This window comes from Pantherophis guttatus, chromosome 5 (assembly GCF_059756535.1).
Source record: "Pantherophis guttatus breed Tessera chromosome 5, ASM5975653v1, whole genome shotgun sequence".
NCBI classification, from domain to species: Eukaryota; Metazoa; Chordata; class Lepidosauria; order Squamata; family Colubridae; genus Pantherophis; species Pantherophis guttatus.
Genome location: NC_142067.1, coordinates 60,588,320 through 60,604,832, shown reverse-complemented (window position 1 = coordinate 60,604,832; position 16,513 = coordinate 60,588,320).

Below are 16,513 nucleotides of genomic sequence, written 5' to 3'. Positions count from 1 at the left end.
GGATGATATTAAGTACTGCAAACTGTTACATGTGGGTAACAACCTTTTTTTTAAATAAGTTTTTATTTTTTTTATTATTATAACATAAAATGACATTACAAGACATACAACATTTATATATATCTTAACAGCTATTTTGTGATGATCTTCTAATATTTACATTTTCCCCCTTTTCCCTTTATATTATTCCAGTTTCTTCTTGTCCCCTCTCTTTTAATTACAGTGTATTTATGAGGACCCATAATAACTTTATATTTGCTATATATTAGCATATTCATTCTTTCCTTTTTTACATTTCACCCCTATTTTTCTTCTCCATTATTCCTATTCTCCAGCCACTTATACCATTTGTGCCAGATTATATAATATTCCGTATCCTCTTTTTCTTTATCCATCTCGGCATACTCTAAGCTTTTTTTTTATTAACACTTTTTCTGTTGGTATATTTTCTTTTTTCCAATTTTGTGCATATACTATACGAGCAGCTGTTATAATATGTAAGATCAAATATTTTATTTCCTTGGTGTATTTTTCAGTAAATATCCCTAATAAGAATGTCTCTGGTTTTCCACTCATAGGTTGTTCTATTATTTTCTCTAGCCATTCTTTAATCTTAGCCCAGAACTTCTTTGCAGCTGGACATGTCCATATGTTCTGTAGTTCTTGTTACATTTCCAACACACTGGAGATTTACTCGGAAACAGCTTTGCAAGTCTAGCCGGGGGTAGATGCCATCTATGAAACATCTTCAACTGGTTTTCCTTGTATGCCGTGGACATTGTTAATTTTGTATTTATTTGCCACATTTTTTCCCATTTCTCCAATTCTATTGTGTGGTTAAAGTTTTTTGCCCATTTAATCATTGTATCTTTAACTATTTTAATCAGTAAAATATACAAATTTTTGCTGCGTTATAAAATGGGGTAACAACCATTTTCAATACAGTATTTGAATATGGCAAGCTTCAATTCTAGAATGGCAGCCAGAAAAGAAGGCATGGAAAGAATGGAATGGAATGGAACGGAGAGAATGGAATGGAATAGAATAGAATTCTTTATCTTTCGTGCATATGGTCTCAGTGTACATAAAAAAATACATTCATCAAGAATCATACGATACAACGCTTAGTGATATCATAGGATACTAAAGCAATCAAATCATACTAGGAAACAAAACAATATAAATCATAGAGATACAAGCAACAAGGTTATAATCATAAGTGGGAGGAGATAGGTCAGGAGTCCTCAAACTTTTTAAACGGGGGCCCGATTCACAGTCCCTCAGGCTGTTGGGGGGGGCGAAACAGCTGGGTGGGCACGGCTAGGTGGTCGTGATTGGGTGGTCATGGCCAATTTAACTGTCCATTTTATGCCTTTCTCCTTCCTAAGCTGTACTTTCTCGAGCCAAGGAATCTACTTAATAAGATCCACCCGCCAAAGGGAAAAAGAGCACAAACTTTCTTGCCACTTGCCTAACTTCATTACAACAGCAGCTTCAGGCTCCTTAAAATAGGCCATTAAAAAAGGAATAAAACAAACAGGATTTCCTTCAAAATAACTCCTGATCATATGTTTCAGATGACCACACAATAAACCAGACTGAGAACTGCAGCAATTAAGACTGCAACTAAAACCCCCAAGTGGGACACTGAGAGACATTGGAAGCAGGCAGAAGGCGAGAATCAACACAACCCCCACCCCCAAGCCTCCAATGCTGAATTAAGGAGGGATAATGGTCCCTCAGACTGTTGGAGTCCGGACTATAGCTTGAAGGAGAATTCAAACTGATTTGTTTTTTGCCACACTTGTGCCTGTGTATCCACACACATGAAAGCTACCAAAATTGTTCAGCAACCAATTTGGTGGATGTACTTTATATATGGCAAAATCAAAGTAGTGGGTGAATTCTCCTTCAGGCAGCATACTGCAGTTGCATTTGAATTAGTGTTAGCCAACTTCATCTGATTTTGAAAAAGCTAGGAGACATGGAGACATATCCCCCACCCACCCACTTTTAAAGTGCTACTTTAAAAGCAGCCCCTCCCCTACTCAAACACCGGCACTGGTTCACATGGCTGTGAAAAGGGCTTAAAGATTTTTAATTTAAGGCAGCACTTTTGCAAGCTTTTCAAACTGCACCAGCGATATCACCCCTCACTGGCCCTCCCCCACACCCTTCAGCTTTACCTTTGGCAGCAGCTGTGTGATCAGAAGTGCAGCTCAACCGGTGAAAGAAGTGTGGCTGGAGTGGATGCTCGCTGGAAGATAAGACTAACAGTAAGGGGGCGGGGCTTAATCCCACCACTCTGCGGGCCGGATGCTTTGCATTGGCGGGCCATATCTGGCCCGCAGGCCGTAGTTTGAGGATCCCTGAGATAGGTAATAGGAAGGATGAGAAGAATAATACAGTCTTAGTAAATAGTTAGACAGTTGTTTAGCAGAGTGATGGCATTCGGGGAAAAACTGTCCTTGTGTCTAGTTGTTCTGTTGTGCAGTGCCCTATAGTGTCATTTTGAGGGTAGAAGTTGAAACAGTTTATTTCCAGGATGTGAGGAGTCTGTAGATATTTTCACAGCCCTCTTTTTGACTCATGCATTATACAGATCCCCAATGAAAGGCAGGTTGGTAGCAAATGTTTTTTCTACAGTTCTAATTATCTGTTGAAGTCTGTGTTTGTCCTGTTTGGTTGCAGAGCTAAACCAGACAGTTATAGAGGTGCAGATGACAGACTCAATAATTCCTCTGTAGAACTGAATCAGCAGCTCTTTGGGCACTTTGAGCTTTCTGAGCTGTCTCAGAGAACATTGTTGTGCTTTTTTGATGATGTTTTTGATGTTAGGTGTCCATTTTAAGTCTCGAGATATGATAGAACCTAGAAACGTGAAGGTCTCTACTGTTGATACTGTGTTATCTAATATTGTAAGAGGCAGTAGTATGAGAGGGTTTCTCCTAAAATCTACCACTATTTCTACAGTTTTGAGTGTGCTTAGTTCAAGATTGTTCCAGTCACACCACAAGGCTAGTTGTTCAATCTCCCGTCTGTATGCAGATTTGTCGTTGTCTCGAATGAGTAATCACTGTTGTATCATCTGCAAACTTCAATACTTTAACAGAGGGATCTTTTGAGATGCAGTCATGGTATATATAGAGAAGAGAAGTGGAGAGAGCACACACCCCTAGGTAGTCCCTATGCTAATTGTACAGGTATCTGATGTGATTTTGCCTAGCTTCACCTGCTGCTTCCTGTCTGTTAGGAAGCTTATGATCCATTTACAAGTGTGGTCAGGTACAGTTAGCTGATTTAGTTTAGTTAGAAGAATATCTGGAATGGGGTGGGTTTCAAAACCTGTTGCTATTGGTTTGCTCGTGAGAGTATGCACATGTGCAGTGCTTCTGCGCATGCGCAGAAGTATCCGGGTGGGTGGGCGAAGCCTCCTGCCGCTGCCGCTACCAGTTTGCCCGATCTGGGACAAACTGGTAGCAACCCACCACTGATCTGGAATGATGGTATTGAATGCTGAGCTGAAGTCTACAAAGGGGACCCTTGCATAAGTCTTTAGAGATTCAAGATGTTGTAGAATGTAATGCAGAGCCATATTAACAGCATCATCTGTCTCTCTATTTGCTCGGTAGGCAAATTGCAAGGGGTCTAACAGCGGGGTTTTCAGGTGGGCCAGCACTAGCCTTTCAAAGGTCTTCATAACTACAGATGTTAGAGAAACTGGTCTAAAGTCATTCAGTTCCTTGATGGAGGGTTTCTTCAGCATTGGGATGATAGTAGAGCGTTTGAAGCAAGAAGGAATATAGCACACCTCTAGTGATTTATTAAAGATGCAGGTGAAGATGAGGGCCAGTTGGTCAGCACAAGTTTTTAAGCAAGAAGGAGTTATCTTGTCTGGGCCTGGTGCTTTTCCTGGCTTTTGTCTGTGAAATAGACCTCGCACCTCATTTTCTGTAATCACCAAAGGTGGTGGACTCAATGGGATGGTTCAGTTGTAGGAGGCTTGGCTGTTGGTGTGTCTGAGATGGGGATTGTGGAGATAGGTGGCAGTAGTTTTCTCTCAAACCTACAATCAATCCATTTATTATTACAGTCTTAGACCAGAGACCAGAACAAATAAAAACACTCAGTAATTATACAATTAAAATTCCAGTATAAAATAAATAACTAAAATCTATAATAAAATCCAGTCTGTCATTTATACATGGTCTAACTATACTAAAATTACAATCCATAAACTGTGTGATCCGTTGTACATTCAATGCTAAAAGGGAAAAGACTAAGCAGTGCAAAGGGTTTGCCCCATTTGTTATATAACATAACTATGGTGGAGAAGACATGTGTTTACAATGAATCTCCAGTGCTGCTGTGCAGAATCTAGCCACCTGCACTAGTTATGGACTATTCATCCTTAAGCAGCCACTGAAGATGGGTAGTATCGGAACGGCCAGGATATCTAGCAGTTATTGGCAGAATGTTTTTTCCTAATCTCTGTGTAAAAGGAACATCTGAGGAGCATGTGACCCACAGTCTCCACCTCTTCTGAGCTGCAGGAAAAGAGTCTTTCCATCAATGGTATCCTTTTATACTTGCCATACAGGATGACTAATGGAAGTGCATGGCACAATGCAAGCAAAAATGCTTTCTGGTGGTTTGCTGACTCCAACTGACTAAGATAGCTGGCAGGAGCAACAACACATCTAATGGCATCTGGAGCCAGAAACAGCAGAGTTTTTCCCTAAATCCGCCTGCCTCTCGATGTCCTACACCCTTTGTCACAAGGTTTGTCTTGCTAGGTCATAGTCCATCTTGAGTATTAAAGCTGGGAAGGCTAGTTTGGCAAGGTTGGACTCAAATCCTCTTTGTCTTGGAGGATTAATGGAGCAAGACTTTGCAGAAAGAAGTTAAGCTTTAGCCAGAGATTTAAGGACGCTATATAGATTCGTGCTTCGACTTTTGTCAATCTTGTCTCTAGGCGCAGAAGTGCATTTGAGACAAAACGCGATATCTGGAGAATTGATCTAATGAATTTGGATTGAACTACTTCTAATGGTGTAAAACACGAAGCTGACGGTCTGAGCAAGGTCCCATAAAGAAGCTGTGCTAGCGACTTGGCCAGAAAAAGCTTAATTGCAGGGGGACATAATATCCACCCTTTTTGCAGAAAAATTTAAGGATCGCACTCACTGATTTTTGTCCCAAGGCAGCCATATATTCTCCATGTGCTTTTCTTGAACCATTGGCCTGAATGACCACCTCCAGGTATTTGAAGGTGGTTACCTACTCTATTTTGTGACCATTTAGATACCATGGATAAAGTTTTGGCCTTTTTGCAAAGGCCATGATCTTTGTTTGCCCATAATTTATGTCCAGCTTATTGTAATTGCACAAGGCTCACAAGGCTCTTTTAAAGCCTACTAGTGTCCTGGAGAGGATAACAGCATCATCTGCATAGAGCAGCAGGGCGATGCTTCAATCACCTATTTTGGGGTGGTGGTAAGGAAGCAACAGGTGAAACTAGGCAAAATCACGTCAGATACCTGCCCAATTGTGCTGTGTGCTCTCTCCACTACTCTTCTCTCTCTACACCAATGATTGCATCTCAAAAGATCCCTCTGTTAAAATAGTTTACAGATGATACAACAATGATTGGTCTCATTCAAGACAACGATGAATCTGCATACAGACGGGAGGTTGAACAAGGTTGAACCTTGTGGTGCAACCGGAACAATCTTGAACTAAATATATTCAAAACCATAGAAATGGTGGTGGATTTTAGAAGAAAACCTCCTATACTACCACTTCTTACAATACTAGACAACACAGTATCAACGGTAGAGTCATTCAAGTTTCTAGGTTTTATTATATCTCAAGACTTAAAATGGAAACCTAACATCAAAAACGTCATCAGAAAAGCTCAACAAAGAATTGTCGAGCCCAGTTGCTGCTCGACAAACTTCCCGGAGGGAGAGGCATTCCAGTGACGTCCCTCAAATCCATGTTATAGAGGGATGGCTACACAGTACTCGGGTTAGAGGTGGTGACGAGATATGTTCAATTACTGGTGATGGTGGTCATTATGGGTTGCTCTTCAGCTGCAGAACAGGGTGATAGGTCAGGGGAGTCACTTCTACAAGGCTATGATGACAAACACGAAAATGGAAGGAGCAGAGTGATCCAAGGACCGCTGCAGCCTGCCGAAATCAGGATCAGCTGAGAAGCACTAATGGGTGCAGGCACGGTTGGCGTGGCTTATTCAAAAAGTGCTGAGGAGCAGCAACGCTCAGCGCTGACTTTGTACCGTTCGTACTTGGTTTTTCCTGATGCCCAGGTGTTGCGGATTAAAACGTTGACTCCATAAAACTGTGTTTGGTTTGATGCTTCAACGAAGGACTGCCCAAACGCAGATCAGAAAAGCCGAGAGAAAGTCAGCGCTCAGCCATCATCTCACTTTCTTGACGGGTGGCATGAGTAGCCATGGCTGAGGGAGCCGATGTGCCTGTGCTGGAGATCGTGGAAGGCGAAGGGAGTGAGGAGGCAGTGGTGACGGAGGAGACGACCACAAAGGAGAGTGATATTAGAGTGGTACGACCAAAGGAGAAGAAGCCCCAGACCCTAGACCCTTTATTGGATAACCGGGAGGAGACGGAGAAGGGGGCAACGCAGTCAGCTTCAGGCCACTGGTGGCATAGCTCTGCACTGACGGATCAAGGAGAGTCCCGTGCTAGAAGCCCACCTCCAATTTCGGAGGCTATGTTTCAGGGTTGGAGGGAATGACGGTGGACAGAGGATGAAGACCAGGAGTGGAGTTATCCCACAGGTCCTGGTGCTACCATCATGGAGTCTCTCAGGAAGAGGTTTGGTGAGGCTAGCTTTAGAGACGCACCCTCGTGGCAACCGTGGGCGATAGGCTTGGACCCCTCCAGTACATGGAGAGGGGGAGGGGTGTCAAGTTCCGACACCCGCTTTCGCCTCACCAGTCCAATACTGAAGAGAGAGCAAGACTCTGGGAAGGAGGGTGCAGCGCACCACACTGGTGGGGTCCCTGTGCCAGCCACAGGGGAAGGTAGATATGGGCCAGGTCAGGGTCTGGTAACTGGGTATGAGACACACACCAATAGACCTTTGACTGGACAGAAGCAGGGGGACTCGTCTAGAGTCACTGGCAGAAGGACAGATAATGCAAGAGCTAATGAGCAAGTACCTGTATGGCCTGCAGGAATATGGCCACCTCAACAACCTCTCTTTTGGGGCCCGCCTCCCATCCAGGCCTCTTTTGATGGAAGCTCCGATCGGGTTGCCTTATTCTTGAGCCAGGTTATCAGCCACCTCTATGGTTGGTTTTACCCTTCTCAATGGGCCATGGTGGTGACTGTTACTACAGTGTTAACTGGAGAGACAGCAGATGGGTGGCCGATTTGCATAGTGAGCATGCTAGAGAATTAACAAATGTAGGTATGTTCCTGGAGGGTCTCAGGGGCAGATTTGAAGATGAAACTAGAACACAGGCTGTGGAAGGAGAGATAGTGTCTATTAAATAACGGGTTGATCTGCCAAGGACTATATCAAAGAGCTCAAGAAGGTAGCTGGTCACTTGAGGGCATGGCCTGAACATCTGTTGGTTCACCAATTTCATATGGGTCTTGACAGGGAGTTACGGCAGGCATGTATATATAGGGGTTTACCCCCTCGCCTTTCGGAATGGTTCAAAGCAGCTGTGGAATTAGATGTTGGGTTGCAGGAGTTCAGACCCCGAGGGGAGGGCAGAGTACCCTATCAGTGCAGGCCATTTGACAGGCTGCCATCAAGGAGTTCTGGTGTCTCGACCAGACCCGTTGCAGGAATGGATGGATCAGGTCAGAGGACAGTTTTCTGGTGTTTCCGTTGTAACCAGCTGGGACACCGGGTGGCTGAATGTCCCATACCACCACCAAAGATGCCAGGACTGCAAACCCCTACTGCCGGGGAGAAACCCCGGGATAGGCCCAGGTCAACGCGTGAACGAACACGACTAGCTGCTCACATCATCCCGGTTGTACTACTCCAGGGAAGGATGGTGGAAACCCCGCCAAGGAAGGGGGAGACCAATTACCGGAAGAGCATGATGGGAGTGATGATGACGATCCAAATGATCCGATGGTGAGCAATCCTGTGCGGCTGTTCATAATCCCGGTAATGATCCGGAATACACGCATGGGGATGGGTAGTAACCAGGGGGCCTTGATAGATTCAGGTTGCACACGATGTTTAATACAACAGTCTGTGGTGGATGAATTAGCTATAAGGACTGTAGCTTTGAGAATGCCTATTCAGTTGGACCAAATGGATGGCTCGGTACTGGGGGAATCCCAGCTACACGTGTCACGGAGCCTATTAAGTTGGAAATAGGAGAGCACTGTTTCCGGTTCGTAGTGGTAAATAAAATGATCGAACCCCTGATCCTAGGCCTCACTGGGTTAGATAAATGGCAACTGGTTATATGGTGGGAAGGGGGATTTCGGAGGCTCAGACTAGTTTTAGGTCCCGAACCACCTACACTAGACCAGGTGAAGGTAGAACATAACGAGACAGATCACGGCACAGGGGGACTTTTCCCTGCAGTATACAAGGATCTGACGGAGGTATTTAGTGAGAACGAATGTGAGGTGCTACCCCACCACCGATCAACTGATTGTGCCATAGAATTGATACCTGGAGCCAAATTGCCAAAACCTCGCATGTACTCTATGACCCCAAAAGAACTCATAGAGATGCAGAAATATATTGATAAAAACTTGGCACGGGGCTTCATCCAGCCAAGTAGGTCCCGCATGGCAGCTCCGATTCTATTCAGAGAGAAAAAGGATGATGGCCTACGTCTGTGTGTTGATTTCCAAGACATCAATGCCGTGTGTGTTTATTTTATTTATTTTATTTTATTTTATTGGATTTATATATCGCCCTACTCCCGAAGGACTCAGGGCGGTGAACAGCCAAAAAGATAAAACACACAAACCACAAAATTTAAAAGACAATATAAAAACCCATTAGATAATTTGGCCCAAAATAAATTAAAACACCCCTAATATTTTAAAACAAATTTAAAATTTACAATTTAAAAGGGAAGTTAGGCCAGGCCAGCCTGCTGAAATAAAAAGGTCTTGAAGGCACGGCGGAAGGTGCGTAAATCCGGGATCATCCATACCTCTGGGGGGAGCTCATTCCAGATGGCAGGTGCCCTCACAGAGAAGGCTCTCCCTCTGGGGGCCACCAGTCGACAATGTTTGGCCGACGGCACCCTGAGGAGCCCCTCTCTATGTGAGCGTACTGGCCGGTGAGAGGCTACTGGTGACAGAAGGCGGTCCTGTAAGTAACCAGGTCCTAAGCCATGGAGCGCTCTAAAGGTGGTAACCAAAACCTTGAAGCGCACCCGGAAGACCACTGGGAGCCAGTGCAGCTCGCGCAGGAGAGGTGTTACATGGGATTGCCACATCGCTCCCATAACCACCTGTGCGGCCGCACTCTGAACCAGTTGGAGCCTCCGGGTGCTCCTCAAGGGGAGCCCCATGTAGAGAGCATTACAGTAGTCCAGGCAGGTAGTGACGAGGGCATGAGTGACCGTGCATAAGGAGTCCCGATCCAGAAAGGGACGCAACTGGCAAATCAGGCGGACCTGATAAAAAGTCCTCCTGGCCACAGCTGTCAAATGCTATTCTAAAGACAGCTGTGAATCCAGGAGGACACCCAAGTTGCGAGCCCTCTCCATGGGGGCAAATGACTTGCCCTCAATAGTCAGTGATGGCACCAACTGACTATATCGGGACGCCGGAAACCACAGCCACTCGGTCTTGAATGGGTTGAGCCTGAGTCTGTTTCTCCCCATCCAGATCCGCATGGCCTCCAGGCACCGGGACATCACTTCAAGGGCATCATTGGGATGGTCCGGGGTGGAGATGTACAGCTGAGTATCATTAGCGTACTGATGGTACTTCACCCCGAAACCACAGATGATCTCACCCAGTGGCTTCACATAAATGTTGAACAGAAGGGGCCAGAGGACCGACCCTTGTGGCACTCCACATATAAGGCACCTCGGGGTCGACCTCTGCCCCCCTGCCAACACAGACTGTGACCGGTTGGAGAGAAAGGAGGAGAACCACCGCAACATGGTGCCCCCACCCCCAACCCTCACTCAATGAAGCATTTATAATCCCCTGGACCCAGCCTCGTGTCATCTCCCGAGAGGCCAGCACCAACCAGGAGGGACACAGGTCCAATAAACATGTGGCTGCGCTCAGTCTACCCAGAATCCTGTCCACGTCTTTGGGAGTCACAGGATCAAACTCTTCCCAGATAACATTGGGCATCTATACCCCTTACCCTTGTTGAAAGATGTGTTATCCACTTTGGCAACCAGAAAAATCTTCACAAAATTAGATCTACGAGAGGCATACTACCGAGTACGCATCCGACCAGGAGACGAGTGGAAGACAACATTTAATTGTCTCCTGGGAAGTTACCAATTCCAGGTGATGCCATTTGGACTACAGGGTGCCCCTGCTGTTTTTATGCAGGTAATAAATGAAGTTCTCCATGAACATCTCTACCAGGGGGTTCTGGTGTATCTGGATGATATTTTGATTTATACTGAGAATATGGATGAACACATACGGTTAGTTCACCAGGTTCTGGAGAAGTTGTTGGCTGCCAAACTTTTTATCAAACTCTCAAAATGCAAATTTCAAAAAACGGAAATTGATTATTTGGGGTATCGTATATCAAGGATGGGGATGGAAATGGACCCAAAGAAAGTACAAACTGTCCTGGAGTGGGAGGCCCCGAAGACGAGGAAACAGTTACAAAGTTTCCTCAGATTCACAAACTTTTATAGATAGTTCACCCCCTCATTTGCCCAGATTGCGTTGCCATTGACAGAGCTATTACAAACTAAACCCAGCACTGTAAAGCCTCGACTGGGCCAGTTAATCATGTGGACGACACAGTGTCAACAGGCATTTGAGAAACTGAAAAACTATTTGTATGCCAGATCCAACAATTCCTTTTGTGGTTCCAACAGAGGCAAGTGACGTGGCTGTGGGAGCAGTCTTGCTTCAAAAGAACCCTCAGAAGAAACTACAACCTTGTGCCTATACATCTAGAAAACTTACAGCTACAGAGAGGGGATGGGCTATATGGGAAAAGGAGGCATTCACGATACACTGGGCATTACTCACCTGGAGACATCTGCTGGAAGGAGTGGAGATCCCATTTGAGGTGTGGACGGACCACAAAAACTTAGAAGCTTTACAAACCCCTAGGTGGATGTCACCTAAACAGGTTACATGGGCACAGTATTTCCAACGGTTCACGTTTACCCTGAAATATGTACCCACTGGGAGAAACTTTTTGGCGGACACACTATCCCGTATGCCGCAATATGACAGCAAGAGAGAGGAAGTGATACAAGCTATGATACCATCACCACAGATGGCAGGCCAGGTATCACCCGCTGGTACAGCGAACCCATGGTACAACATCGTGAAACAAGCCTTATTGACAGTTCAGTGGGTACAGAAAAATAAGAACTTAATAACCACAAGGGATGGTCTTGCCTAGAGAAATGACAAACTGTATATTCCGAAGGCTGTCAGGGTTGCAGTGCTACAAAAATGCCACGATGTTAGACCTGCTGGTCACTTTGGCTTCTTAAGACTTTACACCTAACACGACGGCATTTCTGGTGGCCTCGGATGCACAAAGATGTTGAGGAATACACAAAAACCTGTAAAATATGTGCAATGTGTAAGCCACGACCAGGGAAGCCATTGGGGCTATTGCAGTCGGTTGCAAATCCCAGGAGGCCATGGGATGAAATCGCTATGGATTTTATAGTTGACCTCCCGGAAAGCAATGGACAAACTGTAATATGGACTGTGATAGACTTTTTTTCAAAGCAAGCACACTTCATACCCTGTAAAGGGCTCCCGTCAGCACAATGGCTAGCACGAATGTTCATCCAACACATTTACCATTTACACGGGGTACCTTGCAGAATCATTTCAGACCAGGGAGTCCAATTTACCGCTCGATTTTGGCAGAATTTTGTATGTTCGATAGGTTCTTCTCAAGCTCTCAGCTCCGCTTTCCATCCAAGCACTAATTTAACTTCAGCCCACATAATCTGGTCAGCTAGAGTTCATAATGCATTGTTTACATAAGCTTGTGGAGAAACCAGTGGTGGGTTGCCCCCGGTTCGCAAGAAGGCACCAAGATTAGTGGGAATCCAAACCATGCAAAGAAGAAGGATGAGTTGCATCAGTCTTTTCCTACATGCCCTGTAAAGCTACTATAGATTTTTTTTCTTCAAGCTTAGGAGCCTGGATAGCTCAGCAGACTAATGCATTGTAATTTAACTCCAGCTGTCTGCAATTAGTAAGTTCGAATCTTGCTAGGCTCAAGGTTGACTCAGCCTTCCATCCTTTCTAAGGTAGGTAAATTGAGGACCCAGTTTGTGGGGGCAATAAGCTGACTTTGTAAAAATATACAAAAGTATGAAGGCTATTGCTTAACGCATTGTAAGCCGCCCTGAGTCTCCGGAGAAGGGTGGCATATAAATCAAATTAAAAAAAATAAATCAAACTTCTGACCCACCTTGTGTTTGCTTAAGGTCCAAATACATTTCCCAGCTGCAACACAAGCTAGAAGTTACAGTGTGGAAGAAGGGGAAGATGATGAATAAAATGGATGGATGGGATTAAAAAAATATATAAATAGTCCTCAATTTACAGCCGTTCATTTAGTGACTGTTTGAAGTTACAACAGCACTTTAAAAAGTGTCTTATGACCATTTTTCACATTTATGACCATTGTAGTATTCCTATAGTCACATGTTCAAATTCAGATGCTTGTCAACTGACTCATATTTATGATGGTTGCAGTGTCCCGGGGTCATGTGATCATCCTTTGCAACCTTCGGACAAGCAAAGTCAATGAGAAAGCCAGATTCACTTAATTACTAACTTAATTTCTGCAGTGTTTCACATAAAATGGGCCAAACCTCAACTGTTTCACTTAACAACAGAAATACTGTGCTCAGTTGTGTTGAGGACTACCTGTATAGCACTGGAAGTCTTTGGAAGAGTACAGGTCAATCTGGTGAGCTTTTATCCATAGATTCAAAATCTCATTAAGTGTTTCTTATTATATCAGTCATGCAATACAAGAATTACAGACATCATGGCATCCACTAACTCCATCTTTGTTGTTGTTGTTGTTAGTTGCGAAGTCGTGTCCGACCCATTGCGGCCCCATGGACAGTTTTCCTCCAGGCCTTCCTGTCCTCTACCATCCCCCGGAGACTATTTAAACTCACGCCGACTGCTTCAGTGACTTCATCCAGCCACCTCATTCTCTGCCATCCCCTTCTTCTTTTGCCCTCAATTGTTCCCAGCATTAGGCTCTTCTCCAGTGAGCCCTTCCTTCTCATTAAGTGGCCAAAGTATTTCAGTTTCATCTTCAGGATCTGGTCTTCTAAAGAGCAGTCAGGGTTGATCTCCTCTAGGAATGACCGGTTTGATCGCCTTGCAGTCCAAGGAACTCGCAGGAGTCTTCTCCATAGTTCAAAGGCCACAATTCTTTGACACTCAGCCTTCCTTATGGTCCAACTTTCACAACCAAACATTGCAACTGGAAACACCATAACCTATATGCACTTTTGTTGGCAGGGTGATGTTTCTCCTTTTTAGTATGCTGTCTAACTTTGCCATAGCTTTCCTCCCCAGGAGCAAGCATCTTTTAATTTCTTGACTGTAGTCCCCATGTGCAGTGATCTTGGAGCCCAAGAAAATAAAATCTGTCACTACTCCATTTCTTCCCCATCTATTTGCCAGGAATTGAGAGGGCCGGGAGCCATTATCTTAGTTTTCTTAATGTTGAGTTTCAAGCCAACTTTTGCACTCTCCTCCTTCACCCGCAATAGAAGGCTCTTTAGTTCCTCTTCACTTTCTGCCATTAGAGTGGTATCATCTGCATATCTGAGGTTGTTGATATTTCTCCTGGCAATCTTAATTCCAATTTGTGATTCATCTAGCACCGCCTTTCTCATGATGTGCTCTGCATATAAGTTAAATAGGCAGGGCAACAGTATACAGCCTTGCCGAACTCCTTTCTCAATTTTGAACCAATCAGTGGTTCCATGACCAGTTATCACTGTTGCTTCTTGACCTGCATATAGATTTCTCAAGAGACAAATAAGATGGTCTGGTACTCCCATCTCTTTAAGAACATGCCACAATTTGCTATGATCCACACAATCAAAGGCTTTAGCATAGTCAATGAAGCAGAAGTAATGTTTTTCTGGAACTCCCTAGCTTTCTCCATGATCTAGTGTATGTTGACAATTTGATCTCTCATTCCTCTGCCTCTTCTAAATCCTGCCTGCACTTCTGGTAGCCTAGCTTGTAGGATTTTGAGCATATGTTTGCTAGCATGTGAAATTAGTGCAATGTTGCGGTAGTTTGAGCATTCTTTGGCATTGCCCTTCTTTAGAATTGGAATGTAAACTGACCTTTTCCAATTCTGTGGTCACTGTTGAGTTTTCCAAATTTGCTGGCATATTGAGTGTAGCACTTTTACTGCATTGTCTTTTAAGATTTTGAATAGCTCAGCTGGAATACTGTCATCTCCACTAGCTTTGTTGTTGCTCAGACTTCCTAAGGCCCATTTGACTGCACATTCCAGGATGTCAGGCTCAAGGTCAGTGGCCACCCCATCATGGTTATCAGGAACATTAAGCTCCTTCTTGTATAGTTCCTCTGTGTAATTTTGCCACCTCTTCTTAATCTCTTCTGCCTCTGTTAGGTCCCTGCCATTTTGGTCCTTTATCATGCCCATCTTTGCATGAAACGTTCCCTTCATATCTCCAATTTTCTTGAAGAGATATCTGGTCCTTCCTATTCTATTGTTTTCTTTTATTTCTTTGCACTGTTCATTTAAGAAGGCATTCTTATCTCTTCTAGCTATTCCCTGGAATTCTGCATTTAATTGGGTGTATCTTTCTCTTTCTCCCTTGCCTTTCATTTCCCTTCTTTCCTCAGCTATTTGTAAGGCTTCCTCAGACAGCCATTTTGCTTTCTTGCATTTCTTTTTCTTTGGGATGGTTTTAGTTGCTATCTCTTGTACAATGTTGCAAACCTCCATCCATAGTCCATAGTAGTATCAGATCTAATTCCTTAAATCTATTTGTCACTATTGTATATTCATCAGGGATATGATTTAGTTCAAAGCTGAATGGCCTAATGCTTTTCCCTACTTTCTTCAATTTAACTCCATCTTTAGAGAAATATTTTTAAGATTGGTGTTTACATAATTGCCTTTTAGTGTCTAAATGAAAAATCTATTTTTATTTCTGCCAAGATAATCAATAGCACCCACTTAATCAATCCTGCCTATTCCTTAAAAGAGAAACTGTTGGACTTAAGACAGATTTTGGAAATCTCAGACTTATAGCTTGGACTTGGAAATCTTTTTAAAAATGTTATAGAAAAGGCAATGGCATATGCATATTTGCCCAGAAAATGATTTGGTGCAAACGGTTAAGTTCATGCAATTAATTATTGGAGCTTCTTTTTGTAAAATCTATATTACTTTTTCTTGTCTAGGGTAAGAAAATCAGGATTATTTTGCTAACTTTAAATTAAATTATACAAAAGATTTAAAATTTGAAATGTTGATTTCAAAACTACAAATATTCTGAACTCAAATGTCCTCAGCTGAGATACTAGTAACAATTAGTTATTAGTATTTACTTACTGTGGACTTAAAGTGTTTCAGTTTTGAAATGCACTGCTAAATAATAGTTCTATTCCTAAGGGGAGAAAAAAGAAGTTAGAAAGCATGTGGCTTTCTTATGGGACAAAAATGGGATTTCTCTTGTGTTAAAACTGGGAAGTAAGGAAAAATTATGGAAATAAACCTGTGCAGATTACGTTTGAATTGTTGCCAAGGGAAGCGCATAGATATGTCTATGAACTTGAGGAAATCCTTAGCTTTATATTAAATGAAACTGTTTCTTGCAATAACAGCAACAAACCATTGACTTTCCTATTTTATGAGACTGATTTACAATATATTTCTTCATTGCTTTGGTTAATTTATTTGTTTGTATGTATTTTGGTCTTTTGATTTCAAAATGGAGTCAAGGGGAAAAGGCCTTTCTCTTTTTCATAAAGTAGAACTAAGGTGGGAAGGGGTTGGTGTTCCTATAGGTTAGGTTTCCTCTAAGCAGAAGAAATTGCGTTCTTTATCAGTTCCATGTTTATGTAGCTGTGAATTTATAATGTCTGTCTGCACCAGGAATTATTCCATTCTGTGTTAACATCTCTTGGATCTTCTGTTCTTTGGTTCCCAAAAGAACTGTTTCCTTAGATTAAAAATAAACTGGTGGAACATGCTGCTGTGCCAATAGATGTATTGCATATGAATATGGGTTTCTACCCCGGTTCCCTCTTACTCAACTTGAAATTTACGGAAATGT